The sequence below is a fragment of the Erigeron canadensis genome, chromosome 1, assembly GCF_010389155.1.
Source record: "Erigeron canadensis isolate Cc75 chromosome 1, C_canadensis_v1, whole genome shotgun sequence".
Classification (NCBI taxonomy): domain Eukaryota; kingdom Viridiplantae; phylum Streptophyta; class Magnoliopsida; order Asterales; family Asteraceae; genus Erigeron; species Erigeron canadensis.
Window position 1 is genome coordinate 49,809,612 of NC_057761.1, and position 8,762 is coordinate 49,818,373.

An 8,762-nucleotide genomic window follows, 5' to 3' on the forward strand; every position below is an offset into this window, starting at 1 on the left:
ATACCCCCACCAATTTGCGGCCCACAAATGGTCTCTTTTCTCTCTTTCACACACATACACAAAAACCCTCTCAAGATTCCACCATCGCAGCCACCAAACGTCGGCAGTCACCACCACCACATTGCCGGCACAGCGATCTACCCATTTCACTCTTTGTTATGTGTGTATTTTATCCCAATCCCGTAACCTAATCAAAACCCCTAAAAACGACCACCACAGCCACCAATCTCCGGCATTTACTACCACCACACCATCGGGGTTAGGACCTACCCTTTTTCTTTTCTTTTGTGCGAAAATTATGTGTATTTTCGACCACCACAGCCACCAATGTTTTAATTGATCTTTGTTAAACTATTTTAAGGTTTATGTAAGCAGGTTTGAGATGAGGTTATTTCTATCCACACCGACAACATGAAAGTTTTGGATGATGTAAGGTTGTTACTTTATTTTATTTTATGTAAGTGTTTGCTCTATATCTGTTTATGGGTATTAGAATTTGAATTCGTTTCTGATGGTGTAAGGTTATGATTGATCTTTAATCTTTGGAAAAATGACAACTCATGATTTTGATGCCATGTATATATGTTGTTATTCGATAGCTATCTTTAGTGGCCATGCTTCGTGTAAGAGATTTCTTCATATATGTTTAATAGTTGAAATATTTTATAAAGTTCTTTTAGTTTTTTGGTTTAATTGATATAGTTTCTGTTTTCGAGGAACAATCAAGATCAGAACCTAACCAGAAACCAACATGGCGAAGGGAAATGATTTGTTATTATATGTAACCGGTCACAATTTTAACCGACATTTTAAACCTTGACGTGATGCTCATTGTAAGTTTACCTTATAATTTAATTAGGCACTTAGCGAACCCCAGATTGGTGTGATTGAGGTATCTCCACAACAAGTTGACAGGATCCATTACCTTTGTGAATATGTCTCCATGACTTGTACTAAACACTCTTACTTTCAATTTTATTTACCTCTTTAGATTTATGAATGATTGTAAGCTTCTAATCTTTTGTTATAGAGGGAGGGAACTCAATGACAATATCGTTACAGATTCCATTTTACCAAAATTTGGAAGGCTATTTGACCTCTAAACTTTGTATTTCCCTCTTATTATTGTAACTTAGTTATATATTTCTTCGTGAAATTCCTTTTTTGTTATAATTCTATGAATAAACACGAGGGGTGGATATCGCTTTTGCATGAATCTTAATGCCTGTAAGCTCTCTATGTCTATTATAAGAATAAAAGTTGACCTGCTAACCATGTCACAAGTTAGAAGATTAATAAATTGTGAACGAACTATAGATTCTGGTATAGATGGAATCCAGGTCCGTTGTAGCTATTCGACCCGTAAATGAACAATCCTTATTGCTAAGAGCCTTTGATACCTGGCTCTTTAGTAGTAGCGAGTTTTGTGATATCTTATACAGAATATCAATATCCGATGTGTAGCATATTTGGTTTTGTCATGTTTCTTACATGAGTATAAATCATTGCTCTGTTTGTTTACCTAAAGTTAGTCAGGATTGATACACACTGTAACACCTTTAGGAACCGCTTGAAAATGCGAACAAAATAATATAGAAGTTGTTTAAAAATATTTGATGCGCCGCATCGCATTACTGTGAGACTTTTAAATGGTAAAATATTTGGGATTTTAGTGGGTATTGGTTATATGAGTTGTTTTTAATTCTTGCAAGTTAGAACTTGGATGTGTATATATTGTGCTCCTTTATTCCTACCCTAAGTTGTTAATGAATTCATGTGTTCACATTTTTTTTTTGGATTTACCAAATTATGCGTGTGTTTTTGTACATAGCTGGTATTACTTTGAGCCACATGATTCATCTTAATGGTTATGATTAATTTTCTGGAAATATATTTGATGGTTAAAAAAGATGTTTGGTTGAAAAGAACAAGTAAGGTTAAAAGGAATGACCGGATGAGTAACGGAACATCAAATGCGAATCGATATCATTGCTTACACAAATGTTTTGTTTGAAGTTATCGTCATATCTAGCACTTTGTTTATGGTTACCGCCGCATCGCGCGGGTACCATCTAGTTTATCTATACTCTTTTATACCCTTTATTTTTAGAAAGTGTTAGAATAAGGTTAGATGTAAAAGTACTAAATTACCTTTAATAAAGACCCTTAATGGAAATGGTTATTGGAGATTACTAAATTTGCCCTTAATGAATTAATTTACACTTTACAACCTTAACTTGGTAATTTACACTCTAAATCCTTATCTTTTAAAATATTTTCATTGTCATCATTACATCAATTTACACGGTTACACCACCCGTCACCGACATTACTAAAACACTGTCGCCGCCGCCGCCACATTACGTGGGTACCATGCTAATAATTACATGATAAAAAACAGGGAGATGAATCTTACATCATTGTTGATTACTTGCCCTTTTTGAATGCTTATTTACTTACTAATTGATCCATCTTATTGACACTATATTGGTGTTCGTGCAATGCAGCGGCGGTAATGGTGACGGTAATGGTGTGGTTATTAATGTAAAAGTAATTTCATTACGGTCGGAGATGTGATGAAATGTTGTGTGGTATATGAAAGGTGGGAGGATGGGGAGAATTTTGAGTTAGGGTTTTAAATGATGGATTTTTTTAAGGGCATTTTAGTCACAGTCTATAAAATAGAAAGAAAGTTGTATTAAGATGGAGTGTAAATGTGTCATTTCAGGTTCTTAAATTTAAGAAAGGAGAGATGTAAGTTTGTTTTATAAAAGAGTATAAATATAAAAATGCAAAATTTTGATACAATGGTTTATTTAATTATTTTAATCTTGACAATAACTATCTCACCACTAAAAACTCAAATATCATACCAATCTGTCGCATTGTGCGACTATGCTAATATTTGGTGAAGTTTTTTATTTTTTATTTTTTTTCAATGGCTATAATTGGTAAATTCGGCGTTCGAAATTTGACTAGCTAATCGAATTTGTCATTTGTGAGTTAAAGTGATATAGAACCCAATAGAGCTATTGTTAAAAGAATATTTGGGGTTGTCTCGCAAGACTGCAAGAGTAATCGGACGAATATAAGAAATTGAAACATCAAACTTTCTATTCATTGTTAAAAATAGGAATACTGCAGAAAATAGAAAGCATCTTTTGACCAATTCATGAAAATAACAGTGACTTTTAAAAGTTTTGTTTTTTAGAAAGGAACTTTCATTTATTACCGGAAATAGCAACATTTGACACGTGTACATGATGACGTGGAGTTTTTTTGATTACGTGGTATTTTTTAATGACGTGACATTTTTCTTTATTTATTTACTATTTAATTTTTATCAGTCGTGTCATTTTCCCCCAAAAAAATAATAATATGGCTCTATTTCAGTTTCAGTTCTGACAAGGTTTTTTTTTTCTCGTTTTTTTATTCTGGAGCTAATGCTTTCATTGATTTTTTTTAATCTCTTCCATTTTCAAACATTGAGAAGCTTTGTATGAAGATCATAAAGGAGACATTAATCTATATCTTCTTCATCTATCTCGAGATTTAAAATCTCTAAAATTAGATGCAAAAACGTCTTCGTTTTTATCGAAGAGAGATCCTGAGGATGTTCAAGGTGAGACCAGAGTTTCATAGACCGGATTTAGGTCGTTTAAGAAGAGTTTGTCCGCGAATGACATATATCTAGATGGCGAAGGTCTAGAGGTTAGCTCGAACTCGAACAAACTGTCGGCGGTTTCCAAGTTTGTTGAAGAAATCGAAGAAAAAACCATCTCCACATCCAACACCGACGAGGTGTTGGAGTAATCCGACAATAAATTAGAGTTCTAAAAAGTAAATTTTTAAAGGCTATTGTTATTTTCGTAAATTGGTTGAAAGGTCGTTTCCATTTTATGTGTTATAAAGAATGTCACGTCATTAAAAAATGCCATATAATCAAAAAAATGTCCACGTCACTATGTCTACGTGTCAAATGTTACTATTTCGGGTAAAAATGAAAGTTCATTTTTAAAAAATAAAATTTTTAAAAGTCACTGTTATTTTCGTGAATTGGTCGAAAGATGATTTTTATTTTCTGCAATTATCCCTTAAAAATATTAGGCTAATTAGCATGGTAACACGTCGCGTCGTCGTGGGTATTAAGTTTATTAACGTTGAATTACTATAAAGTCTTTATATGGTGTATCGGGATTATAAGCTAATGAAAATATCGTAAACAACTTTACTTCAACAAAATTTCAAAAAATTATATTACAGTAGCTTTTTGAAATCATGGTACATTATTATAATCATTCAAACTTGATAGGCATTATTATGGTCTTTCTAAACTAATAATGTAAGTAAAAGGTTGAAAACACAAAGATGTTGAAACATAATTTTTTTAAAGTACTTTATTTCAAGTTTTCAACAAAAATGTTTCACTAACAATTATTCACTTCATAATGTTTAAATATTAATGTCACATAACATTTAGAATTACTCAACCAAAATTTAAAGTTAACTCTGGCAGTCACTATAGCGTTCAATAACTTAACATGGAGGGGTCTCCTTTGATAATGCTTCCAAACGAGACATTACAAAAGCTTATAATGTCTAGATTTTTTTTTCTTTTTCTAAAAATTTGAATTTCTGAAATTTTGTGTCGCGATTCAATAGCGAGAGGTATAACATACATTGTCTTCACGTATACCCAATATAAGCCATCATGGAAAGACTGTTTATATCTTAAAGTTGGTTGAATGAGGATTCAAACCTGGAACCTATAAGTTATCAAGACAACTACAAACCACTATATCAACTCATCATTAATTATCTAGCCTATATTTAACTATAGTTCAACCGGTAAACACAGATAAGATAATTTGATATTCTTTATGTAAACAAAACACTAAAGTCATTAATTAGGTCAGTTCGGTTTCACGGTTTTAGGGTTGTCAATTGTCATGTTTAAATTACTGAACTTTAACCTCAAGTCAGAATTTTCAACTACGAGAAGGATATTCATACAATACGGCGGCGGCAACGGATGGTGGTGGTGACGGCGGTGGCGATAACGGTGTGATTATTAATGTAATAGTAATTGATGTAAAATGATTATCGTAGTTACTTTAAGGGTCAGGGAATGTAAATAATTTCATTAAGATTATTATAAATATATTAGGTGAAAATATTTAAATCAGTAGATAAATGAAAGTGCCAGTTTGGATAGACATGGTTGAAAAATATTTAAAGATATAATGGGTAGATGTGATATGTGAGATGAGAATGCGTTAGAAAGTTAAATGTATTTTAGGTTTTTTTAAACATAGAAAGCTGAAAAAGAGAAAGGGATAATTTGTTTTATAAGAAAATAAAGATAAGTGAATACCCTATTAACTCTAACTGAATCGTATGAGCCGAGAAATATATTGGCCAAACAGGTTAGTAAGTTAGTGGATTGGTTTTTTGAACCAAATGGTTTTTAATGTCAACATGTTGTGATGTTTTCCCCCATAGTTATATCTTGCAATAATAGAATGACAAAACATGAAACCCTTTTACAATGTTAAACGTACTAACAATATATAAACAAAATTTTATAAACATATGTAGCATGTGACATAGACCAATAAATAAAAAGAAATAAAAAATAGTGATAGAAAATAAAATGATATGATTGGTGAAAATTATACGTGTGTTTGTAAACTCTTGTTTGTATAGTTAATTTATGAATCTAATATCCCTTTACAGAATATATAAAAACTACAAGTACATGAAACAAAATCTAAGTTCAAATTGTGTCCAAAATGATGATAAAATTCCAAAACATTTTATTATAGATTTAAGATCTTTAATTTTACATTTTAGAGAGTTTGTGAATGTATATATTTGAAAAGAATTCGGATCCAAGGGTCGACTAAATGATATAGAGGGTGTTTGGGATTGCGTTATAAAATGATTATCTGATTATTATGTTTATAAAACGTAAATAATCTAAAAAAGTGTTTGTATGAAAAAATGATTATTGGCTCTGAAAACGCACTTTTGGAGAAGTATGTACCTGCATGCCTTTTTCAAAATGCAATTTTGAAACCCGCATAATTTATTTTGAAAAAGCAGATTTTGTTTTGTAAACGCAATACCAAACATCCCCTACAAACCTAACCTGAATTTAAACTTTAAGAAAATCAAAATGACAAGTTGTTAGATTAAAAATATACAACAATAGCCTATTTTTATTTTTATATACTCGTATTTATAAATCAAGTTATGGATTGAATCGAGTCTTTATCATGAAAAAGAAATAGATTGTGTAAACAATATCATATGCGAATATACATTGTCATTGTATGTCATTTTCAGTGCTTTATTTCTATTCTTTTCTCTTTTTAATAAAGAAATTTTGACGTTGAAATCTAAATGAAATACATTGTTAAGTGTGAATAATATTATAGGTTTTCTAACCTCGTATAGTAGTTTGTTGCAAACCGATTATTCTATTTGGTAAAACACAAGATTAGGTATACATATTTTTTTTTGTTTATAATAGTTAAATTATTATGTTTTATTTATGGTAATAATTGGTAATTGTTTTTTTGCCAATTGACACAGATCAACTAACAATTTCCCAAATATTGTGCGAAGGCATTCTTGCTTTTTACCTATATATATTGAGTTCGACTTATCATAGTAACAAGCCTATAAGGTTTGCGATTAAATCTTGTTCAAGTTGTTCAGGGTTTAAGAAAGTTCGAAGATTAAATGTTTGAGAAAAATATTAAATTATCATTGCAAACTTAAGGAAATTAAAAAGATTATAAAAAATGAATATATTTCTCACGTTACTAATAAAAAAAAGTTTTTGTTAAGTAATGCATCAAATAGTTATAGTTTAACTTTACATCAAACGACGATTTAAAGTTTATTGATACAATGAATAATCAACCAAATTTCATTTCATTCTCACATTATAAGCTCCTTAATAATCTAGTATTAATAAGATTTAAAAATTGTTATATACAACTCGCTATTGTAGTTAAAGTACATAAAATAGTTCTATCAGGGAAACTTTTAAGTACATTTTTTTAATCTATACTATTATATAAAAGAAATATAACTCTCTCATCAAATGTTGAAATGTAACCATGCAATGTACAAAAATGCCCTTTCTTTATTTCAATTAAAATGCATTTCTATTTAAACTATTTTCACAATTTCACTTCAATTAAATATCCATTTATATTGTTAATACGTGTATTTTTTGTTACTGTTGGTTGATATTGACGCTACGGTATCATCGTGGTATCTCACTTAATTAATTGTTCACTGATGCTGTTTTTGGTAATCACAACATCGAACGCATTGTCAATGGTATCCGCTGTAACGCGCGGGTACCATGCTAGTGTACGTTAACTAAAACCAAAAGGATTTATGGCTTGTGTTAAACATTTTTTTAATAAAATTATTGTATTTTTAGACTTTCTTGTGACAATAAGTTTCTTAATTAAGAAATTACTTAGTAATTAATACTCCGTAATACGAGTAGTTAAACTTTAGTGGGACCAAAGGGAAAAATGTACAGCACCATAGCGGTATGGGATACAACACCATAGCCGTATTGCGGTCTCCCCACCCCAAAAAAGATTGAAAAAGATAAATGTAGTAAGATGAAGAAGTTGGTCATGATTTATGAAACCATTTTGTACCATCTTTCTTTTTTTCTTTATTGCTTTTTTAAATTAAAGAAAAATGAGGAAAGTAAAATTAGAAATACGAGCATTTTCTGTAATAAGAGATGGAAATAGCTACATGTAATATCAAAATAAAAAGAGCGTGACAGATGAAAGATGAAAAATGCACAGTGTCAGCTTAAGGTTTTTGGGGGCTTAAGCAACATCAGTTTTGGGGCCTATTTAATTAGCATACAAAACTAACGTAAACAAAGCAAGCAAAAATGAAAGGTCCTTGCCTTAAGACGGATATACAAAACTATTGTGGAAGTCGCTGATGTGTTGTACTACTTGTTAATCTATTGCCTTTCCTTGTGCTAGTACCTGCCTCATTGTGTAGTGTGGAAAGGGTCTTTCATGCCTTTAATTGTTAACTATTGCCTTTCAAGTGTAAAAACCATCCACTTTTATTAGCTTTTCAATGATCTAATACGTACATGCTGCCTTCATTGTTATTAAGCCTTCGCTCTTATTAAGCTAAGAAAAATCCAGAGATGGGATTAAAGACATAGAGAATTGAAAATAAGTGATAATCTAAATACCTTTTATAAACTTAATGCTATAATCATGATAACCCGACAACCACTCTTCGAATTTCTCCAGGTGAGTAATGGAATTTTGATTTTCAAGAAATGAGTGATTGGTTGAAACGGTTGATGTTCACTGCAAGCCGATGTTTGTTTTTCTAAGATTAAAAAACCCTAACTATTTTTATTAATTTTAAACTACACTTTTGTATAATTATAACTTATAAGTGATGTATCGTAAGTTTGGGGGCCTTAATAGTTGGTGGGCCTTAGGACCATGCCTGACTCACTCTAACTATAAGGCCGACACTGAAAATGCATCACCCCATAGAGTATTCTTAAAGACAAGGTGAAAATGACAAGTAAAAAAGTGAAGATGATTGTATTTACATAGCTTGATGAAAGAAGCCAAATGTGATTTAGTTCTTTTATATATATATATGTTATTTATTTTATTTTGTTTGGTTATATTATTATAAGAGCATTAGGTATGGTTAAACCATACAGAATCATGCAGAAC